This window comes from Melitaea cinxia, chromosome 3, assembly GCF_905220565.1.
Source record: "Melitaea cinxia chromosome 3, ilMelCinx1.1, whole genome shotgun sequence".
Taxonomy (NCBI): Eukaryota; Metazoa; Arthropoda; class Insecta; order Lepidoptera; family Nymphalidae; genus Melitaea; species Melitaea cinxia.
The window spans coordinates 10,496,062-10,521,577 of record NC_059396.1 but is presented as its reverse complement, the minus strand read 5'-3'; the positions used below and the strand labels follow the sequence as shown (position 1 = coordinate 10,521,577).

General features: G+C 33.4%; 1 long non-coding RNA gene across 1 annotated transcript; it reads right to left on the bottom strand.

Annotated features, from left to right (window-relative positions):
- Positions 1 to 1,500: 1,500 nt before the first annotated feature.
- LOC123669162 lies at positions 1,501 to 24,852 on the bottom strand. The gene is made up of 3 exons (XR_006745700.1): positions 24,482 to 24,852; positions 6,557 to 6,680; positions 1,501 to 1,815 (listed from the first exon to the last, which is right to left on the bottom strand). It is a non-coding gene; the product is annotated as an uncharacterized LOC123669162 (long non-coding RNA).
- Between the last annotated feature and the right edge of the window lie 664 nt (positions 24,853 to 25,516).

Sequence of the window (25,516 nt, the reverse complement as noted above, 5' to 3'; positions counted from 1 at the left end):
CTCACACCTGAAGGACCTCGGCTACACAGACGATATGATGTTGATCTCGTCTTCACTGCCCGATCTCCAAATGAAGCTGGACTCGTTACGCGAGGTAGCTCAAGATAAAAAACTACGAATCAACGCAAGGAAGGCCGTCGAAATGAGAGTTCAGTCATACGAAGATAGCCCCATCAGACTCAATGGTACACTGCTGGAATCTGTCGCAAAATTTGTATATCTCGGCAGCTCCGTGACCAACAGCGGTGGCTCTGATGACTTTGCCCAAATAAAACCGGTCTGGGATTCGAACGTACTCACCTGGCGGATCAAGATTTTCCTCTTCGATCTCAAAGTGAAGTCTGTTTTACTCGTCGGATGCGAGACCTGGAAGGAAACAAAGGTTCTGACGAGCAAGCTACAAGTGTTGGACAACAAATGCCTAAGATCCATCCTGCGCAGATTTTGTACAAACAATATCAACAACGAGGATCTATAGAATCGATGCCACCGAATCCCGACCAAGCAAGAAATTGCCCAGCGGTAGTGGAAGTGAACAGCGCACACCCTCTGAAGACCAGAGGCAACACTGCCAGGGTCGTGTTCACGTGGAAGCCGCACGGGAGTAGGCGACAGGGCCGGCCAGCGTACACGTGGCAGCGAACTATCGACGTTCGAGCTGCGAGCAGCCGGGCTTAGTTGGGAGGTGCACGGAGCGAGAAGCACAGCACAGGAGCGGATGGAGACGTGGCACGAAGGCCTTCTGTACCATTGGGGTACCGTAGGACAGTAACAACATAGGTACAAAGAGAAAACTCTGTGAAAATTTAGTGAGTCTCCGTCACCTGCTTTTTTTTTATATCACTAGTTCGGCAAACAAGCGTACGGCTCACCTGATGGTAAGAGATTATCGTAGCTTATAGACGCCTGCAACACCAGAAGCATCGCAAGCGCGTTGCCAACCCTATACCCAATCCCCCCCAGGAGCTCTGGTCACCTTACTCACCAACAGGAACACAATACTGCTTGAAAATAGTATTATTTTGCTGTGGTCTTCTGTAAGGTCGAGGTACTACCCCAATCGGGCTGCTCCATATTTTGAGCAGGAAATTCCTGCTGTGCCCTACCACAAACCTGCTACCTGCTAGGAACTGTTACTTTAAATTTTGTAATTTAGTTTAAATGAACCCTAAGACGCTTTTATTGTGATGGAAAACAAAACAATACCAGTCGACACCATGGTCTAAAAAATTTTTAGTTAAGATCTAACAGTGGCTTTTAATATGGAAAGATTGGCGTACAATAGAGAATATATGAGTAGGTTTAACTAATAAAACGCTTTCTTGCATATATGCCGTGTGGATAAGAACTACATATAACTAGGCATCAATGGAATAAACAATAATAATATAATATCTTTGGTACGTAACTTCTATTATAAAACCATGAATACCAAAGATGTTAGTTAATAAAATTTTGTAAATGAAACCTTTTGTACTTTTCCGGAATGAAAATGTTTGCAACCATGAAACTTTTAATTTCATAAAATACTAAATAAGGTGGTAAAGCTAAATACAAATTAAGAAACATTACATTTTTCATATTATTATTGTATTCTTAACAAAGGTAAGAGGCGAGCTTGTCGAGAAGAATCCTAGTAAATGCGTTGTTGCGTCACGTGGGCGGGTGGATCGATCAGACAGGCGGTGCAGAGGGCGCGTGCGCGAACACGACACGATCTTAATTATCGACCGCGAACTTTTCACCCAACACTTTTGGGGCAGGTTAGGCCTATGCTCTGGGGTCAAGGTCACGGTTCTTTTTCCCGCACGTTATCTAAATTATCAGTTCAAAACAATCATCACAAGTACTTTATTTACGAATAAAGGAATACTATCAAACTACAGTAAATCTTAAATTTATACTTTTATTGTTTCAAATATAACTTCCATCCAATAATTAATACATAAACGATAAATAGTTATGATCAAAACGGCCAGCCTCGTGTTACTTACTTAGTCTTTTTGCTTTGATCAAAGTTCTGCGTACTTAGGTACGGCAGTTCACTGAACTCACGTTTTATATACAAAGTTACATAAGTAAAAGTAAAGCAGTATATCAATAATGGCATACAGTATTTATAGGATACATTCAGGTAATATACAGGTACATTTGCGGAAAAGACATGTCATTAGTGGCAGTACTCTATACAAAATAGTGTGTGATTTTGGAAAGCACATACGTTATGCTAACTAAAACTTAATCCAATCTTCTAGAATTTTTTAATCTGTGGCCATAGTTTTGCTATCTATCATTCTAAATATATGATACTACTAAAACATAACAGAAGATTGAAATATAATTCTAACTGAAATGTAAATTACCGTAACAAGTACGATGCGGTATCTTAGATTCCCTTCTCAAACGAGAAGCATAACTTATCATAATACAAATATTTAAAACAGTAGCAATGACAGTTTTGGTAAATTTACCAATCAGTAATAGACTCAAGGTATACACGCTGATGTTTCTACTGTAAAGAAAGGGCCGTCTCAGGGTCTTAAGGACATCGTCATAGTAGACTCGATTTTTATCTTTCATTTATCACTCATCATCACTTCAGCCTATAGCAGTCCACTGCTGGACATAGGCCTCCACAAGTTCGCGCCAAAAACGGCGTAAACTCATATGTGTTGCCCATAGTGAGCACGCTGGGCAGGCGGGTTGGTGACCTCAGGGCTGGCTTTATCGCACCGAATACGCTACTGCCCGTCTTTGACCTGTGTATTTGAAAGCCAGCAGTTGGATGGTTATTCCGCCATCGGTCGGCTTTGTAAGTTTCAAGATGGTAGTGGAACTGTGTTATCCCTTAGTCGCCTCTTACGACAGCCACGGGACTCGGGGGGTGGCTATATTCTTTACTGCCCTGGCCACACAGCTTATCTTTCATTATTACAAGTGTAACTTCTCACTTATCTTCAAATATGCCATAATCTCTCATCTCTTTGTTTTCGTTCTTGTACAAACATACCTTATTATAAAATATGCTATTTTATCATTAATAATAAGATAAATAAAATATAAGATTTTCCAGAAACAGTTGAGCAACATAAGGTAAAGTCGGTGACACTTGTTTTCCTTAAACAAAATAAATGCGCAAGAGAAGTGCGCGCTAACGATAAAAGCTGTAATGGCAGCGGGAGCGGGTTTCCTTGGCTGCGAATTGATCGCAACTTTACCATTTCGAGGTATAAAGAGGCACTGGTGTCGTCATGGCGACCGCCAATCGCTGATGCCGTCACATTGTCGCCTCGTTTACTAACATAGTTCAATATCTCGTGATTTAAAAATATATTATCAAAATATCCATTATTGATTCTTTACCTACTAACTCTAGCGATTCACCACTATCTAAGGTTTGCCTGAAAAACTCAAATAATCAATGTCACAATTTTAAAAATTGAATAAACATGTTATTTTTTAATTTTTTTACTTTATACGAATATATAGTCTAAGTCAAAACTAACATATATTTGTAATCCAGTAAAAGCAACACAACAACAACAGTTTGGCACCCAACTATGCTTAGTTCTTGTGAGTTTTTTTTAATGCTAGCAGTTAGCGTTGCATATGACTGGAAAACTGAAACATATTTTAACCTTGTCGTTGACTAAACTTTATGTTTGTAACTCAATTATGGCTATGATTTAATAATATTATTGAGATATTTTTAACGATTATAACGTAGAAGAAAAAATATTTGATCAAAAATTCAGTTTGTCAGAAAATTCTAAAGTTACTCGAAATTTGTATAAGGGTAACTAAGTTTATTTATACACTGATAGTTATTTAGTAAGAGATCAAAAATCAGTTTTAAAATAATCGCCTTAAGTTATGATCACTCCACAGATAACTATGGTCTCAAACGAGTTTCCTTAAGTACGTTATCTTGTTTCCTGCCTCAGATGTTTTGTGATAAACTAAGCCAAAATAAGTTGGGTTATTTAAGAAAAATAATAATAAAACCTTAAAATACGATAAATAATAAAATACGGTAGAAGAAAGCTATTAATACGAAATAAATGTTTTGAACGCACGCACATAAATATTTGACAACAAATATATAACTTTTTCATTACTTTACACCTTTTTCATTACGTACACTGATATTATTCTACATTTTTTTAAAATCTAAAATCTTATACTAATAAACGAGCAATTCTTGTATATATATATAATCTGAATCTCGGAAACGGCTCCAACGATTTTCATGAAATTTAGTATGCGGGGAATTTCAGGGGAAATAAATAAATCTAGCTAAGATTCATTTTTAGGAAATGTCTTTTTATCCCAGTTTTTAGAAAATGAAAAAATATCGTTAGAATACGAAAGCAATTTTCGCAAATATCAGTAAAGTTGTATGAAATGGTGGGAAATCGGCCGGTCGCGATCGACCGAAAAGACCGTGGTTCAAATCCTCGGTCGATTATTATTATTTTTTTTTTTCTAATTGCACTCATTATTTTTTATTTAATAATGTATGTAAAATCGAAAAATATTATTTATATTTTATCATTATTAATTATTATTATTATTATTATTTTTTTTTTATTTTTTATATTTATTTATATTTTTTATCATTGTCGGTAAAAAACATTCATAGTTTATAAATATGTAATTCGTATTTAAATATGATTTCCAAAAAACACGATTTACTAAAATTACCGAGCTAAGCTCGGTCACCCAGGTACTAAATGATTACCCGAACATTGTGGATATATCTTCGTTCGAAACCTTTATTTAAATACATTCTTTAATTTGGGGGGAAGGTTTATCGTATCGACGGGATGAGCATAAATCGGAATATAGCTTCTGCAGAGAAGAATAGTAAAAAAGCTCCGCAGTTACTCTTTTGAAAATAATTATATACCATACCAGAAAGTAGACGTTTAGTTTGCGCAGTTGGAAACTTAAGTTACAATTTTGTTACTCCTCGTGTTTACCCTGTGATACACTGCTCTATATCTTTTACCGTTTTTAAAAAAAAATATATATATATGATATACATAAGAATGTTATTTTTTTAATTATGAATAACAACATATTAATTCAATAGAAAAAAAAATACACACACTACCATGTATTTGACACACAGACGCAAATATACTTTTGTTTATCATTATAGAAGTACAGTTTTTAACAACAGAACCCAAATAATGTTTAAACTTATAATTTAAACTAGCTGTGCCTGCGACTTCGTCCGCGTGGAATCAAAAAAAAATATTGTTCAGTTCGCGGAGTTACAAAATAAATAAATTTCTAAAATAAAAGTAGTCTTAGTTTAGTAGGTAGTTGGTTAAATTACTTACAATATTAAAACTTAAACCAATCAAACAACCGACCATGTAACAAACAGTAACTATTCAATTCATTGTTCTAGCTTCGAAAATAACAGCTGATTTGAACGGTTCACTTTTTGAAACTTAATGATTGGTATTGACAATCATTGTGTGTGCTCGCGAACGAATAAAAACTGACTACAATTACATCGACAAGTAATACATCGTAGGCACTCGAAAAAAGAGTCAAGTAAATACGCGTTATCAAAGATTACTCAAAAGACTCATATCTCAACAAAATTTTAATGGGACCACATGTCACGCATCAACTTCTTTAGAAGTCGGTGAAAAACTAAACGGATTGCTTAAGCCTGTAATGTCCCACAGGGCCTCTTTCCCCATGTAGGAGAAGGATCAGAGCTTAATCCACCACGCTGCTCCAATGCGAGTTGGCGGATATATTCCCTACTATGAGTAACGATGGCCATCAGGTGTACATGATATCAACCGGGACCGACGACTTAACTTGCTCTCCGAGGCACGGTGGGGAGACCCACAAGGAATGCACAAACACCCAGACCACGGCAAACACCAACACAAATGTAAACGGATTCAAATGGATGTTTACTCGTAATTATTTCTAATCAATAGCACTAATCAATACTATTTTTATATTGATTAGTGCTATTAATTAAAAATAATTGCGAGTAAACATCTATTATTAGCTGTGTGGCTACGGCAATAAAGAAAATAGCCACCCCCTCTCTTCCCGTGGGTGTCGTAAGAGGTGACTAAGGGATAACAGAGTTCCACTACCACCTTAGAACTTAAAAAGCCGACCGATGGCAGGATAGCTATCCAACTACTGGCGTTGAAATACACAGGTCGAAGACGGGCAGCAGCGTCTTCGGTGCGACAAAGCCGTTCCCTGCGGTCACCAGACTATGGGCAACACACATGAGTTCACGCCATTTTTGGCGCGAACTTGTGGAGGCCTATGCCCAGCATTACACTGCGATAGGTTAATGTGATGGATATGATGATACTATTTTTGTACACGTGATTTTGAACTTTTTTAATAAACGATCTATCTTCGCTTATTTCTTGCTCAGCAACAAGTCTACAGAAATACAACAATATCTAGTACGAGCAACTAATTTAGCGAAGAAATTTTAATTAAGAAAGGACTGTTTAATTACAATATATATATATATATATATATATATAAGGATAATTACCTTGCATTTTCACCAGATAACACATGCATAAATGTTGCATTGATGTGAGAGGCGCCATTCAGCGCCGTGTTCCGACGCTCCGTGGCTATGAATAATTACTTAGCGCACTCCTCGCAAAATGTATCTGTAAAAGAAAGTCAAATGTCAACACTAAAGAGCAAAATATACCTTTTTAGCTACCTTTAAAAGTAAGATTATTGAACGATCGTTCATTTACATAGTATTATTTATTTTATCGTTAATATAAGAATTTTTTTAATCATACATCACCAAAATAACATTTTGCAAGTCTCACAATAGTCGCTATAAATGTGCTCTTATATGTTAAAAAAATTCACCCTTTAATAAAGTTTATACCCGCAGGAGTTCCATTAGTCAATTTTTTTTTCAATTTTTTTTTTTTTTTGTTGCGTAGACGCGTGCAAATTAGTTGTTAATGCAATGATAATGAAAAAGTGATATTTTCGTTGGTGTTTAGGAAATATTATTAAAAGAGTCATAATTTAATTAAAGTACTTAATATAATAATAACCTAGTCCGATATCTGAATTAATCATAAATTATATTTATTACATAGAATTCTGTACAAATCTGACGACCACTGGTTCAAATCCCGACTAGCTCTTATCAGTTTTCAAGTGCTAATTGTTAAAATTTATCTCATACTTGACAGTGAAAGAAAATATCGTCATGAAACCTGCATTTAGGAAAAAGTGTTGAGATATGTATAGTTAATCGCCAACCCGTGCAAAGTTCCTGCTGGTACGATGCATTTTCTTTTGCAGGAGAACTGGTCTATACTCTATGCTCAACAGGATTACTTTTGACGGCTGTTCACGGTAGTAGTACTGTCAAGTAGGTACATTGATCAGAAAATGTTACAAATAAATAATAATAATAATATAATAAATTAAATAAATACTTTACCGTAGTAATAAAAAGACTTTTACCAAAAAATAAACAAGATTTCGAATTTGCTTGACAATCTCAACTATGCAAATAAATATAATTGGAGCTTCTGTTTGTAATATTAAAATAACCACTTTTTACGAAATGCATATGGATGTATACAAGGTACATATACCAAAATAACATTTTTTATAATTTTTGTCTGTCTGTCTGTTTGTTCCGGCTAATCTCTGAAATGGCTGGACCTATTTCAACGGGACTTACACTGGTAGATAGCTGATGTAGTAAGGAATAACTTAGGCTACTTTTATTTTAGATTTTTTTTTTATAACTGCGAACTAAACAATCATTATTTTGTTACATTCCACGTGGACGAAGTCGCTTAGATACACTATAGTACACTGCACCGACCTCAATAATAACAATTTTATATTAGTACATAATGTGGAGGTCACCAAAACAACTTATTCTTCCTACTCGTTTTTTACTTTAAAATGAAAAGTTAAAGTTAACTTGTTGTATTTTCATCATGTTCTCAAAATTTCTTCTATTATCGTGTCTCACATCTAGTAGAATCAATACATCTTCTATATCTCTAATTAGTTTTAAATTTTATCTTTTGTTAACGGCCGAAAACACGTCACTCTACACGGATGTCAAAACTGTCAATTTTTTTTTAATGTAACAAGTAATAATTATTAAATAGAAATTGTAATGTAAAAAAATTTTAACTAGCTAATTTGAATGACATATTTTTATAAAAAATGACTAATTTTTAAAATTTAACAATTGTAACGATTAATAATAAAAAATGATATATAACATTGAGGAAAAATACATGTAGGAAAAAAATTAAAATAGGAAGAAAGAAATTATAAATAAAAAAATATATGTGAAGATGCAGTTCAATAGTCAAGTTCTGAGAATTTGATGCTTTGAAATTGTACAAACAAAAAAAACTTAATAAACTTAAAATTGTGCATATTGTTACCTATTTAAATTTAAATGTTTTAGTATAAATTTTCAAAATTCATATAATACAGCTTTAAATGTAACTGAGAAATAATATATAATGCATTTGGATTTAGAATCTTACATAATGAAAGAACTTTAATGAAAAGATGTCGATTGACTGCTACATGTAAAGATGCCTGATGATGGTCCAATAAAGGATCGAAACGTCGCATGAATTTGCAATTAGTGGTTTGATTGACACCTTATGTCCACTTTCCTGCGAACCGTCAAAGAGTATGTTTAATATGTATGTGCACCAAAATGCGGTATATGTATTATATGTACTAGCAATTATATACCAGAAATTAATAATATTGACAAAAAAATAATGACATTATGATAATAAATAAGTAAATGTATATAATAATAAATAAGTAAATTACATTATTTTGACTTTCGTTAAGTGTGTATATCACCTTATGACGAAATAAATGTTTTCATTTAATTTCATTTCATTTGAAATGGGCTACAGTAGTCTATAATCACTATATTTCAACAATTTAAGATTTTTTTGTATTTATATTTTTTTATGATTCACCTTCGTGCGCTAGTCTATCAGACTGCTTGCAAAGCTCACTCTCAATCACGCTTCATAACATTCAGAACTGTCGTGCAAAAAACAGTCTTCCCTTAGGTCTTCTCAAGCCATTTTTAGGTAATTTTACAAATACGGACTAATCTATTTTACCATACCTCCTATAATACCATATAGGTAGCCTTGCCGCTGGCAAGGGCTTTGCTCAAGACGCTAAGGGCAGGCGTGGGATCCAGGTGTATGAAATAGTGACACCAGGGTGTGTGTGTGTGTGTGGGTGTGTGTGTATACATTAAAAAAAATACCATATAGAATTTGCCCTCAATTTCAGAAATTCTAAAATACATATTTATGGTCAAAAGCCTAAGGAACAAATTTCAAATTTCTAACTTCAAATTTCATCCCCTATTTTACCAATTTACGGTTGGAATTTCCACAACAGCTAAAACAATTGGTGAATCATTTTTAATAAGTAGTTCAGAATCAATTTTCACGGTAGATGATCCAAAAATACTGAAATACGTATGTATTCATTTTTGATCAGTAATCCATACATTTCATGCTTCTACTTTACAAAATGACGGACTTGTTATAAAAAATTTTTACCCCTAATGCACTTCCTTACGAGTATAATTTTTCAAAATCTCTTCTTAGTGGACTTCTATTAACTATAAACTTGTAGTGTTTGTAACACAAATAATGAAGGACTTTCATACGAACTTGTGAGAACTCTTATACCACCTTAATACAGTCCTGCCACAAAATCGTGACTAACAATTAACTACCTTTCAGTCAAATTTTAAACTCACAGAACAAAAAAATATAGGACTTTTATTAAAACTTGCGAGAGCCCTGTAGTCCTCTTTTTATACGACGCTAGTCACAAAATCCGTTTTTAGAGAACGTTTACTAACTGTTGCTATCATTTTGTAAAATTTAAGCTCAGAGCTCAAAAAAATTAAGAACTCTTGTAAAGTGAGCCATTAGACATCTTTAATGCGGTCCTGTTGCAAAATATTTTATCGGTGGACGTCTCCTAACAGTTAATTTTAATAATAATTTAAAGCCCTTAGACCTTTTGAATATATCTTTTTCTAAAACTTTGTCGCATTTCACCCACTTAAGGTTCATCACACACAAAAAGTTTTCTAAAGTGAATGTATACATAATAAACCAATGACGTAGCGAGCCGGGGCAAAATTCCTTTTAACCCCCCCCCCCCCCAACCATATAATATGTCAATCAATTTTTTGTTTTACGGCTCATTTGGCGCTCCTTTGTGAGTAGCGCCCGGGGTATGATGCCCCACTTTTTTTTGCTTCACGTATTAATATTTAGATAGATACTCAATTTTCTAAAATTCAATCAGATTATATCTGTACTTAAAGATTATTATAATCAATATTCTTAAGCCATATTATGTATTGATTAAAAATAAAAAAGTCAATAAGAATGGAAATCTATATTTCATCTATACTAACATTATAAAACTACTACTTACCTTTAGCTCACAATTCAGAATTTTTTCCAATGACTTAAATTAACTAAAATGACTGGAATATGTCTAAAACCGTTTTTCGTATGGACGATGGATTCTACGAAGCCTGTTCGAGAGCGAATTCTGCGAGTAGTGTGGTCTAACTACAAATAGGTATATATAGAACCTATACAAAGGTATCCTAAAGTAACGTAATAATTTAATAATAGTGCTTGTTATATTTATAAATCTCTTAATAAATATTGCTAAGGTCTACGACGCTGCGTTACAAGCGTCCTTTGCCTTGGATAAACTTACTTTGCACTAACAGCTACAACAAGAGCAGCTATGGTGTCAATGGTGCTTGTTACGCGGTTAAAACTGCGACAATATATAATTTCCGTGTTATTTTAATTTCGAAGATTCCGCAATGCTTGAAGACTAGTCTTCGAGCAATGCGTCCTGCCTGTGTTAACATACGGAGCCGAGACGTGGACACTGACGAAGGGACTGGTTCACAAGTTTAAAGTCGCTCAACGTGCAATGGAACGGGCTATGCTTTGGGTCTCTCTCAAAGATAGGAATAGAAATGAGACTATCTGCGAGAAAACGAAAGTAACCGACATAGCCCACAGAATTAGCAAGTTGAAGTGGCAGTGGGCTGGCCATCTGTGTCGCAGGACCGATGGTCGTTGGAGAAGACGGGTCCTGGAGTGGAGACCGCGTCTTGGCAAACGCAGTGTGGGACGTCCTCCGGTCCGCTGGACCGACGATCTACGTAAGATTGCCGATGTAGGCTGGATGAGGATTGCGGAAAACCGGGATGTTTGGCGCGAACTTATAACTTAACTACTAACTACTAACTTATATATATATATATACTATAGAATAATATTGTCTTTACTGAATGTTAAACATAATAGCTAATAACTAATAAGTGTATATATATACGAGCTGCCGCCCGCGACGTCGTCTGCGTGAACTGCGTATATATATATATATATATATATATATATATATATATATACTAGCTGACCTGGCGAACTTCGTATCACCTTATTTTTTTCTGAAATATAATAATAACATAATATATCAAAATAAAATATAGCCTATCTATTAAGTTGGATCAAACTGCACACGGTGTGCAAATTTGACTAAAATCGGTTAAGTAGTTTAGGAGTCCATTGAGGACAAACATTGTGACACGAGATTTATATATATTAATTTAAATTAATTATGGTCGAATTTCGATCATGGACGACCACTAGGTTTTACATTGGAATACTTTAACAAACAAAATGACCGTATTTATGCTTAAAGCTTTAAGGAAGCTTCCCAATTAGTCAACAGAGTGTAACTTGGGCATAATCCGACTTCAGTGATGGTTTGGTAGGGTGTTAGCTATGAAGGAGTGTTTAAGCTATATTTTTGTGAAAAAGGTATCATGACATCAGCACAAGTGTATCAAGATACCATTCTTGAGAAGGTAGTTAAGCCCCTTAACAACATGAATGGTGAGTAAAGTCGATTTATATACATATTGCAAGAAGTTATCCAAATTACGAAAGAAATGGTTATCTGTTGGAGCAAGGTCCAAGAAGTACGGTGGATGTCTTAGGCATTCCAATCGAAGCTCCTCTAATTTGGTAGCCGTCTGTTGTGCAGTGTGTGGTCTAGCGCTGCCTTAAAGCAGCAGTGGCCTAGAGCGATTGACTAGCCTCGCTTGTTTAGCAGCTAGCTTCCCCATCATGGTTTGACGTTGCTGACAATAGACAGCTGACGTAATCTGTCATAAAAGCTGTAGTGAACGAAGCCAGCACTAGTCCACCAAACGCTCATAAGTGAATTTTTTTTCAGATAATTTTCGCTTGAGGCAGGATTTGGCTGGTTCATGAAGGTCCAACCATGGCGATGAGTGCTCCCGATTATCGTACATGATCCACTTTTCATTACATGTAATGATTTGATTTTAATTTTTTTTCATTATCGTGCCGGTTCAGTAAAGTAACGCAGCAGTCTAAGCGCGTTTGTCGGTGCTTCTCTCAATTCACGAGGTACCAACATATCAAGCTTTTTTTACCTTCCCAATTTGCTTCAAGTGGATTAAAACAGTTTTATCACTAACACCGCAGCCTGCAGCTAATTCGAACGTGGTTTGTGATGGATCCGCTTCCACAATAGCCTTTAATTCTTCATTATCAACTTCTCCGGTTCTACTTTTTCCGGCCGTCCACGGGACTTGTTCTGTAGGTCGAAAATTCCGGAAAGAAAACGTTAGAACCAAAAACGCACTGTGTTTTCTTTTGCGACACCGCAGCCATACACATCATTACATCCCCTTGATGCAAACCCCTTGAGCGGTTTCTGCAGCACTGGTGCCACGGTGGAACTCGTACTTATAAATAACACGATATTTCAAGTTTTCCATTTTGTAAACTGAGTAACGAAAAGATAAAAAACAAATGAATTACAGTTTTCGAAACGCACATGCATGAGTAAATAGTTATATACATTTGAATTTGGAATTCTTAAGCAGAGGAAATATTTAAGATCAAAATAGCCAGTACGACAAAACGCTAATTTCATACATAGGGACCTAATATTAAACTAACACACTGTAATAGTAATAATTGTGTTTGCAAGCAAACGAAAAAAACCGACTTCAATTACATCGACAAGTAAAACAAAGTAGACGAAAAAAATTAACAAACGCACTAGTCATCGCTACGATTTTCGTGGGTTCCCTCGACTTCTCTGGGATCCCATAATCAGATCCTGGTTTCCTTATTATGGTACCACACTTGGGATATTTCCATTGTAACAAAAAAAGAATTATCAAAATCGGTTCATAACGACAAAATTATCCCTGAACATACATTATATATATTGTTAGCATAATATCGATTATTTTAATACGTTTCGTGACGTCGTGCAAAAGTGTTAATAAAAATAGTTTCCTACCCGCTAATACGTTTTGTAACGTCATGCAACAACGCCTATAAAAGCAGTCCCTACCCATTCAGAGGGCTCATTTGCTTCTCGGCTTTCGAAACGATAGGTCGTTGTTTCATGACGAGTCCGTTGATCATTTTTATATTCAAAGTAATGGTTGTTTGCTTGGTTTATTTAAATTGTAATTCTTGGTCATTATTTTAAATTAAGTTAGTGGTTAAGGTTAATTTTTGTGATAATTGTTATATTTGTAAAAATGAGTAATAAATAGAAGTTAAGTGTTCGGTTTTCTGTCTTTTTTTTTAAATAAATAAGTTTGTTTTTCCTAAAAATATATATATATATTCCGTTGACACAATTTATACAGACTTCAGGAAGGCCTTTGACAAAGTTAATCACGGTATCTTAATCAAAAAGCTTGAGGTGATAGGTGTGGCGGGTCCATTGCTGGTTTCCTCTTGCGTAATTGTAAGCAATTCAGGGATTCTCAAACTAAAATAATTATTTATTCGGCCTTGGTACGAAGTATTTTGGAATACTGCAGCGCTGTTTGGAATCCCCGCTTTAATGTTTATTCACAGAGAATAGAAAGAATTCAAAAAAGATTTATTTGGCACCTCTCGTACGAAAATAGGGTACTTAAAAATCTTGGACATTATGAGGATAAGCTTGAGTACTTTCAACTCCAGTCACTTTCGAGTCGGAGACGACTTCTCGATCTTACATTCTTGCACAAATTAATGAGTGGCGCCATTGACTGCCCCAACTTACTGGCTCAATTAAATATTCGTGCCCAAACTAGAACTATAAGACCGTCAGCTTTTACACCTTTCGTGGAAAAACGTACACGCTCACGTCAGGGCCGATATTCTCCGATTAATAGGTTAATGTTGAGTTACAACTCCGTTTATAAATCAATTCAACGAAATGGTTTTCGTGCATCAACTCCTAATGATCAACAAAAAAACACAAAAGCGGAAATCGATAGCGGAATTTGTTAATTTTTTATAATTTTAATGATTCTTGATTATGATGTTTGTATTGTGGTTCATTTATGCTATATGATTAAGTATGATGATGATTTTTATTGTTATTATCTATTGTGTGTGAATGAATGTTGATTTGTAAAGTAATATTGTGATTATTAATTAATGACCTTGGAATTCCTTATAAATTTTTCAATATTTTGTAATAAATTTTAATGTTAAGAGCCATTTCACAAAAATCGGTAAAAATCCGCGAAATTGTAATATTTTGACGTCGTTAATCTCAGTGTTGGATGCAATAATGTAATTTATATTCTTGAAATATAATAGAGCAACCTTTGTTGTAGTCGGTAGTCAGATCAGAATTTTGATTTATATTATGTGTATAAAATTATTAACCTTTTCACCAGCCTCCTCCCTGGGTAAACGGTCGCAATGTATACTTTGAAGTCCTACTTTTCAATAACCTCTACGTTGAAACCATTTAAAAAAAAATACGTAATATGTGGAATATAATTTTGTTGAATAATAGAACAGAGTTTTATTCAATTTGTATCTCTATTAATCGATAAAAAAAAAAATTAAAGTTACGAATATTTTCCAAATAAGTATAATTTTAAAAGCGATATTTTTCTTAGAAAACTAAGAAATTTTAACGAACTATTTTCATCAAAGTAAACTTACATCATTAAGGAATACAAAAAAATAATAATTAAAAGATGTAATCATTTTTAATACATTTTATATTAAATAATAAAAAGATAGTATATATTACCACGCATCAAGCCCGGTAAATCAGTCGAGCGCTAGCGCTCTTAGAGGTAAGGTCTACGCCAAATTTTGCGCAGCCGTCTCTTTCGCTCACACGCGCCAAGCGCCTGTTGTTATAGCGAATAAAACGCATTTGATACTTTCATAATAAAATATAAATAAAATAAACATATCACGAAAATGACTGTAAAATAATATAATGATAATTTCTGTAAACAAATGTATAATTTAATTTTCTTTTCTCACATTATCAATACAAATAGGCATTTCAATCTGTTTGTCTTGTTATTTGTTAATTAATATGTTTGTCGGTGTCGATGTCATAAAATGCTATTTTATTCATATCGTAAATATTAGATTCATTCGTAAACTGAAAAAACTAAATCAGTTTAAAAAAAATTGTTTCATAAAATTGATTTTTTTTTAAATTTATTGACTGTTGTTATATAACATACTTGAAATTTTTTACAAATTAACTATGTAAAAAACATTTTATACCATAGTTATTAATTTTTATTATAAATTAGAAAATGATCAAGATGGTCTTTTGGTTGTCACACTATACTTACTAGCACAAAGATCGCGCGGCTCGTACGACTCGCGCGATGCGACCAAATTTACCTAAACTTGCAGAGCGTAAAATTGTGAAATGGCTCTTAAATTTAATTGTGTTGTATTTTTTATGATTTTTATAGTCAATTTTTTTTCTGTGATTTAATTTAATATGAATTTGTTATACATAACTTCATTTGTATATTGTGCGTCTGTTTTCTTTTTACGAATTGTGTGTAACACCTATAATTAAGGCAACACTTATACTTAATTTTGTAAAAATTTATTCTTTTTCTGTTCTTGTTAGTGTATGTCTTGTTGGTGTTAATGTTAAATAAATAAATAAATATATACGAAAAATATGCAATATTTCAGTTCATTTTTAAGAGCCATTTCACAAAAATCGGTAACAATCCGCGAAACTGTAATATTAAGACGTCGTTAATCTCAGTGTTGCATGCAATAATGTAATTTATATTCTTGAAATATAATAAAGCAACCTATGTTGTAGTCCATAGTCGGATCAGAATTTTGATTTATATTATGTGTATAAAATTATTAACCTTTTCATCAGCCTCCTCCCTAGGTAAACGGTCGCAATGTATACTTTGAAGTCCTACTTTTCAATAACCTCTACGTTGAAACCATTTTAAAAAAATATCATAATATGTGGAATATAATTTTGTTGCACACTATCATAGATTTTTATTCCATTTGTATCTCTATTAAACGATAAAAAAAAATTAAAGTTACGAATATTTTCCAAATAAGTACAATTTTAAAAGCGATATTTCTCTTAGAAAACTAAGAAATTTTAACAAACTATCTTCATCAAAGTAAACATACATCATTAAGGAATACAAAAAAAATAATTAAAAGATGTAATTATTCTTAATACATTTTATATTAAATAATAAAAAGATAGTATATATTACCACGCATCAAGCCCGGTAAATCAGTCGAGCGCTAGCGCTCTTAGAGGTCTTAGAGGTAAGGTCTACGCCAAATTTTGCGCAGGCGTCTCTTTCGCTCACACGCGCCAAGCGCCTGTTGTTATAGCGAATAAAACGCATTTGATACTTTCATAATAAAATATAAATAAAATAAACATATCACGAAAATGACTGTAAAATAATATAATGATAATTTCTGTAAACAAATGTATAATTTAATTTTCTTTTCTCACATTATCAATACAAATAGGCATTTCAATCTGTTTGTCTTCTTATTTGTTAATTAATATGTTTGTCGGTGTCGATGTCATAAAATGCTATTTTATTCATATCGTAAATATTAGATTCATTCGTAAACTGAAAAAACTAAATCAATTTAAAAAAAATTGTTTCATAAAATTGATTTTTTATTTTTATTTTAAATTTATTGACTGTTGTTATATAACATACTTGAAATTTTTAACAAATAATTATGTAAAAAACATTTTATACCATAGTTATTAATTTTTATTATACATTAGAAAATGATCAAGATGGTCTTTTGGTTGTCACACTATACTTACCAGCACAAAGATCGCGCGGCTCGTACGATTCGCGCGATGCGACCAAATTTACCTAAACTTGCATTGTGAAATGGCTCTTAACAAATGTTACTGAATATACAGTAACAGACAGACAGTAAATAAGCAAAAATAAAAATATATTGAAGTGAAAACATGACATGAAATAAGGCTGTATGGTCTTAGATCTTTGCCTTTTACTGTTATTTAGACAAAAACAATGCATTTATGCTTACATTACTTTGGAGCGAAACGCTGTGGCACGCCATTTTTTTTAAAGCATCTATCTAAGTTTTATCGTTTGTTGATTTTGCAGTCGAGATCGGTTTTACGTACTTCTGTTCGAAAATAACGTGTGAAATGTGAAAATAACGGATGAAATGTGAAAATTACATGTGAACGCTGCCGAATTTTTCTTCTAATCTCACTTTAACCATGGATATCTCCATAATATCTCCATAACTATGGGGTTTCGAAGGGTACCAGTTGTACCAGAGGTAGCACCCCGCTACCCTCCCTCCCCCATTTCTCCAAAATCCCAAAATTCGATAGTTCTTAATCTAAAGCTTTACCAAGGTTTTTGCCGTTTAATCATCGCTAATCTGTTCATCAGGATCCTATATAAAATATTCTTAAAGGTTATCTAGATATTGCATATTTTAAATTAGGGGATTTAAAATATTGCCTGTTTACAGGCAGCCGAATTAATGATAATGTAGTAGCCAAGAATCTTTTGTAATGAAAGATTCTTCACAAAAATATCGATTATTTGACATAAATAATAACAAACGCATTATATAAACACAAGAAGAAATGATAATATAGTAACTCCAAGTGTGTGATTGAGCAGTCTATTTCTTCTTCTGTGAAAATATATTGGCAACTTCTGCTGCAACTCTTTTATAAGTTAAATAGTTTTCTGTTGTCATAGATAGAGAGTACAAGCGCTCAACACGTTTGCGGCGCCACCTAGCTTTAGACCTACATTGTGCCTTTACGTGTCCAAAATGGCAACATTTATTACATTGAATTATAGGTAAAATGTAAGTTTCAACAGGTAAAGATGTGAAATAACAAAATACACGCGGAGGAAGTTTCTGTCCCGTAAATGTGAGAACAACAGACTGTGTAGGGAGGGATCCATACAGGGGCATTATTCTCATTAAATGATTTCCGGCTCATTCTCTGTGCTCTTACTACTTTTCCATAACCATTTGGGATTTCTAAATTTTCTACTAACTCCTCCATGGACCATTCAACAGGCACTTCTCTTACAACTCCCATACGAGAACGCTGTAGGAGGGAACCGAGGCTATGTATCCCGCAGCACTGACTGCTGGTAAGTCCAAAAAGGTATTGCCGTAGTCAGCTGACTTAAACTCGATAGAGATACGATTACGACCTATCCTCTTAATACCATCCATAAACACGTTTTTTATATTGTTTTTAAACGAAAAATGTCCAAACTGTATGGGTAACTGTATCCCACTATTAGGTTCTGATTCACTTTTTGAAACATGGACTACAAAAGGGGCGGAATCATTTACGGAATAATGTAACTTTTCATTATTGAAATCTGGGTGAATGTATGTAAGTTGTATAGAAGGTGATGTTACGGTAGAAGTCGCAGCTTTTTTGGAATGCGATATATTTGTATCTGTTAAATTATCAATATTCGGACGCTTTTTTCTATTACTTAATGGGATCGTTAAATTTTCAGGATTATAACCTCCACCAGGATCTGGCGGTTCGACATCCATTGCAAATTATATTTAATATATACTTACAGTTAAACAATCAGAATATAAACCACAACACCCAAAACAGACAGATATTACAACAGATATTGCTGATAAACTATAATTACACAATAACAACATAAAGCACTTGTAACTAACACTCGACCATAAAGTAGAGTCTATAACTATCTTCTTCTTTAAAGACTATGGCTCCATCAGCTTTTCGCCGATGATTTTGCCAATGACAAGTACTGAAAGTGTATAAGTCCGGAGACGGTCCGTTTCTGACAGTACAATAGTGGGATAAGCCACTTAAGCTGCAGTTAGTTAAAAATATTTGACATGATTATTTAATTTTAATTTATTGGTAAATTATCTATATCTATAATCTATAATATATATAAAAGCGAAAGGTCACTCATTCATCACGAAATCTCCGAAACTATAACACCTACAAACTTGAAATTTGGCAGGTAGGCTCCTTATAAGACGTAGGCATCCGCTAAGAACGGATTTTACGAAACTCGACCCCTAAGGGGCTGAAATGGGGGTTGGAAGTTTGTATGAAAGTCCTATGTTTTTGAAATAAGAGACTTAAAATTTAAAACGTAAGCTCTATAGATGGTGAAAAGGTGACCAAATAATGAATATTTAGAAATCAACCCCTTTTTGGGGTTAAAACGGGGGATCTTAGGTTGACTCACTCATCACGAAATCTCAGAAACTATAACACTTAAAAACTTGAAATTTGGCAAGTAGGCTCCTTATAGGTCGTAGACATTTACTAAGAACGGATTTTACGAAACTCGACCCCTAAGGGGGTGAAACGGGGGCTGGTAGTTTGTATGAAAGTCCTACGTTTTTGAAGTAAGAGACTTGAAATTTAAAATGTATGCTCTATAGATAGTGAAAAGGTGTCCAAATAATGTATCTTAAGAAATCAACACCCTTTTGGGGTTAAAATGGAGGATGGTAGGTTGACTCACTCATTACGAAATCTCCGAAACTATAACATATACAAACTTGAAATTTGACAGGTAGGTTTCTTATAGGACGTAGACATTTGCTAAGAACCGATTTTACGAAACTCGACCCCTAAGGGGGTGAAACGGGGGTTGGTAGTTTGAATGAAAGTCCTATGTTTTTGAAGTAAGAGACTTGAAATTTAAAATGTAAACTCTATAGATGGTGAAAAGGTGTCCAAATAATGTATTTTTAGAGATCAACTCCTTTTTGGGGTTAAACCGGGGGATGGTAGGTTGGCTCCCTCATAACGAAATCTCCGAAACTATAACAGATACAAACTTGAAATTTGGCAGGTAGTTTCCTTATGGGGTGTAGACATCTGCTAAGAACTGGTTTTATGAAATTCAACCCTTAAAGGGGTAAAACGGGGGTTGGAAGTTTGTATGAAAGTTCTATATTTTTGAAGTAAGAGACTTGAAATGTAAAATGTGTGCTCTATAGATGATGAGATGGTGTCCAAATAATGCATCGTAATCTATATATATAAAAGAGAAAGGTCACTGACTCACTCATCACGAGAACTCAAAAACCGCTGGAGGGTTCATCCATCCAGGATGGACAAAGATGAAATTTGGCAGGGAGGTAGTTTATATATATTATATATATTATAGTTAGTAGACGTCCGCTAAGAACAGATTTTGCGATATTCCACCGCTAAGGGGCTTAATTGGGGTTGATAGTTTGTATGAAACATATAAGTTCGCCTGATAGGTTATTTATACTGCTGCCTGAAAATAAAACTATGAATGTGGTGTATAGAGAGGTTTTATAAAAACAACTATTAAATTATACTGAATTGTGCCTTTTAAAAAGTTACTCAGTGTGATAAGCATTTCAAGTAACTGAAATAAAACAATAATTTGCGTTAAACATCTTAATGGTATTCCACATTTCCGACACGGTACGTCGGAGACGCGGGTTCGAACCCCGCTGGAGCGGTCAATTTTTGATATGATATTCAAAAATGTTTAGAATTCCTAATGTGGGTAACACAAAAATAAAATCTTAGATGGTAATGCATATCTTTATAACCACGCGGATGTAGTCGCGGGCAACAGTTAGTGTATTATAAAACAAAGTCTCCAAAAGCGTATGTGATAGATTCCCTCAAAATCTACTGAACGGATTTTCATGCGGTTTAAGAGGAAGGTTTACGTAAAGGCTAAGCCGATTTTGATGAGAGTTTTACTGGAAGTTTGCCGGGAAAACTTTGTGACACACTGATTTCAACGCGGGCGAAGCCGCAGGCACAGCTAGTAATTTTATATCATTGATTCTAATAAACTTAGCTAAGACAGTACATAAAGAAGAAAACAAACATTAACTGGCCGTGGAATGTTTTTGGGAAGCATATTATATAGTGATACAGTTAATTTCAGACAATTAAAAAACAAATGATCGAGAGATCCTTCCTCCAACCACATTCACATAAGGAACTGTCACGAATGCGTAACTTAGCCAAGAACACAGGTGTGCAGGAGAAACCCAATCGTATATGGATAATTATTCTAATAATAATTAGTCTATAACTATCATATTATTAATTAAAAATGACATTTTTCTTTGCCTTGCCATAGGCACCAAAGGATAACAGCATCAAAATTCAAATCCACCTACAATAGACATCAAATGGCACTAATAGTAGACATGACTATAGTATTACTTTAATATGTTTAATTATTATCTATCATGTATGTCATGTATCACATATTAATGTTTTGATAGACAGATTACTCTCCTTTTGCTGCTAGGACCTTAAAAAAGTGGTCCCGATTCAATAAGTAGCTGTTAACTAAAGAACCAGTTTTTTATTTGAGATGTCATTGCAGATGCTCTGAAAGCTTTCAAATTTTGGGGCTGCCTTGTTATAAGGTCAGGGTGCCATTTTAGAAAGCTGCTGAACCATCTCTTCTCTGGTATGCTGTTCTTAATGAGGATTCTAATCTTAGATTTTCGACTATTTACTTAATCTGGTAAATTATCTTTTCCTATTAGAAACCCTAGTTTAATCGTAGCTTTTGTTCCATGTTGCCTATGTTCTTTTCTATATCTTTAATCAAATAAAGAATTTTTTACATCTGATAAGTGTTTCAGTACCGTTACATATGGATTTGTAATTTTTTTCACTGCATTAGCCGTCAGAGCATCCCACGTGCATTCTTAGATGACTGCTTCCAAATCAGCTTTGGAATATTGAAACATTTGACCCTTTAATGATGGCATTTTGCTCAAATATTAATCTAAAACTAATAGTTGACACGTAGTAATACTGTAATAATTTACACTGACGTTTTTTGGTTTAGCTAATGTGAAGATAAGAGACAAATAGTTGAACAAACATGAATATCTACCTCAAGCAAAAAATGAATTCACAACCAAATAGGGTTTGTTTATGTGAATACATGCAACATTACACCAGAAAAAGACTTATTGAATTTTGTTTATTAGTAGTTTTTCTTAAAACAATGATTATCAATCATCATCATTTCAGCCTATAGCAGTCCACTGCTGGGCATAGGCCTCCACAAGTTCATGCCAAAAATGGCACAAACTCATGTGTGTTGCCCATAGTCACCACGCTGGGCAGGCAGGTTAGTGACCGCAGGGCTAGCTTTGTTGCACCTAAGATGCTGCTGCTCATCTTCGGCCTGTGTATTTCAAAACCAGTAGTTGGATGGTTATCCCGCCATCGATCGGCTTTAAAAATTCCAAGAAAGTAGTAGAACTATGTTATACCTTAGTTGCCTCTTACCACACCCACGGGAAGAGGGGGGGGGTGGTTACTAATCTCTGTCAATTATTTCATACCTATTGAAAAATAGTTTTCCAGCAGGCCATAAGTGTATATATAAGGTAACTAGGACATAAGTGTACATATACGGTAACTAGTATATAAGTGTAAATATAAACTTAGATAATAAAACTGACAGTAGGAATACAAAAAATATATAATATATAGTAATTAATATATATAGAAGTAAATTTAGTATAACTTTAAATTTTTGGTCGGTGGACTCACATAGGATTAGAGATACTAAGTCTAGTTTAATTAGTCCTCTAAGTTGCATGTGTAAGTACCAAGTTATAGAAACTAACAAACTAATATTGGAATAATAAAAGCACGGGCATTATGAGCCCGTGGATATATATTGTTATATAAAAAAAAAAAAAAAAAAAAAAAGAGAGGGGGGTGAATATATTCTTTAATGACATAGCCACACAGCACATAAACAATGAGTATTAAAGCCTTTATCACATAGTCATTATTTTATAACAAGACATTTATAATCAATCACTTTCTGTTCAAATATCACTTTCTGTTCAAATATATTGATTAATATTATCATAAATTAAATGAAGATAAAATTCTTAAACAACTCTTCTATGTTAACAATACTAATTTTGATATTTGCAACTCATATAAATGAGGTCAGTGTAATGAAGCCAATATAGTATTTAAATATTGTTGAGTCACTTACAAGATTATTGCGAAAGTCACATGATAATCATTGTATGTAATACTATTTTTCAATAGGTATGAAATAATTGACAGAGATTAGTAAAATGGCAAGACAGTGTAAGAATATTTGTCGAGTATGTAATTCTCATGATTTCTCATATATTTTCTTTTACTATATATCAAATAGGGCAATATTCAGTTTAATGGCCTCATATAAACCGTAGTGTGAAATGACATAGACTGTAGTCTTTTCTAATAAGAATGTATAACTTAAAAGAAACTTTTCCAAATGAGACAGTAATCCTGTCATAAGTATTTTATTACTTTTTTTATTAATACAGGTTTGAAACAGTTGTAAAAAATATATTTTTCAAATAGGTGTGCATTAATTTGATCAAAAAATATCACCTTATTTATATGTAATTCAACTAAGTATGTTGATTATTACAATACAATATTTTATCCAATATATAGGTTACACTGCTTGAAAGATTATAAACAACAACTTATTTTATATGTTTGGAAATAAAATTTGAAATGACCATTTAAATAAAACATAGATCTTATTTGAAGCATTGTTATATTTTTATAGGTAAGCATGTAAACTGAGCAACGGTTGGTTAAACTGTAGATGATTTCTCAAATTTTACACTTTTCTTTTTTAATAAATAGTAAAATTACTTTAGACATCAATCAGTAGATAGTGAACGACTCGCACTATGACGTCATTATATTGACAGTCAATAAAACACAGTAAACAAAACTAAGTTTCAACATTATTATGGAGTTATTTTCCCACAACAATCTCTGATAAGTTTGTTATAGATTGTATCGGTGAGCTGAATCTTAAATTTATTTAAAACAATGATAAGTATCAATGTTTCAGGGCTAACTGCGGCCAGTAGTTGACAGCAAAACTAAATAACATGGCGGCATCTTCTTGCAGCCGGTCTAAAAGGGCTTATAAATAGTTTAATCATAAAACACTTACCAAAATAATTAAATATTTAGTAATATCTTCTTATAAGATTCAACTTATCATAGTTCAATGGGAAATGAGTAAGTTCATATCAGACACCACTGGTAAATGACGTAACATTCTCAACCTTCACGGTCGCACAGTACAAACGGCAGGTACAAGAAAGTTACTTTAAACAAAACACAATGACCACTTTTCCACAAGCCTTTCACTAAACACTTTATTTTAGAATTACACTTCTGACAATAACAATCCTTAAAAATTTTGACAAAATAAACTAACGGGTTTTATTATTCTGCCAAAGAACAAACGTGACACGCAGTCAAGCAACCTCGTTCATAATTTTTTAATTTCTCACAACCCGCGGCGTGTTATCTTTTCACTACAATAACTCGGATATGCGTACAAAAATAAATATATAAATTTTTAATTTGAAAAAATGCAACGTGTAAAAATGTTTTTTTAGCCAAAATAAACTAAAAAAAATCAATATCTTATACTACAATTATTGCATTTTCATTTTTAAGACGAAATGTCCTAAGTATTTAAAAAATTACTCCTTTTTCCGTGTCAAATTTTGGCCAATAGTTTTGTTACATTTGCAATTTAATCAATTATTATTGTTTTTTAAGGTATAATAAAACTTCATTTGTTAATTGCATTAGAAGGCGTTGTACATGTGTAATATGTGAGTAAACAAGTATTTCGGTTTGTCTTTTTTTATTAATTTTACACCATACAATTATGCATCATTGAAAAATTGACCAAATTATAATTATACCGAATGAAACAATTTTGTATCGCAACACTAACATTTAAAAAATAAATAAAAATGTCCGTTATTTTCTCTTTAAACAGGTCACTAAACTCATTCATATATTTAAAGAGTAAAATTATTGACAGAACTTTGTCAACCTTTTTAATATATAATGTACCTTCAATAAGTACTTGTAAAAACAAATGCTTGCCAAAAATAACAATCTATATCTTACTGAAACATTATATATTTTTGAAAAAAAAAATCAGAAGTGATTTGTAGAAAACTTT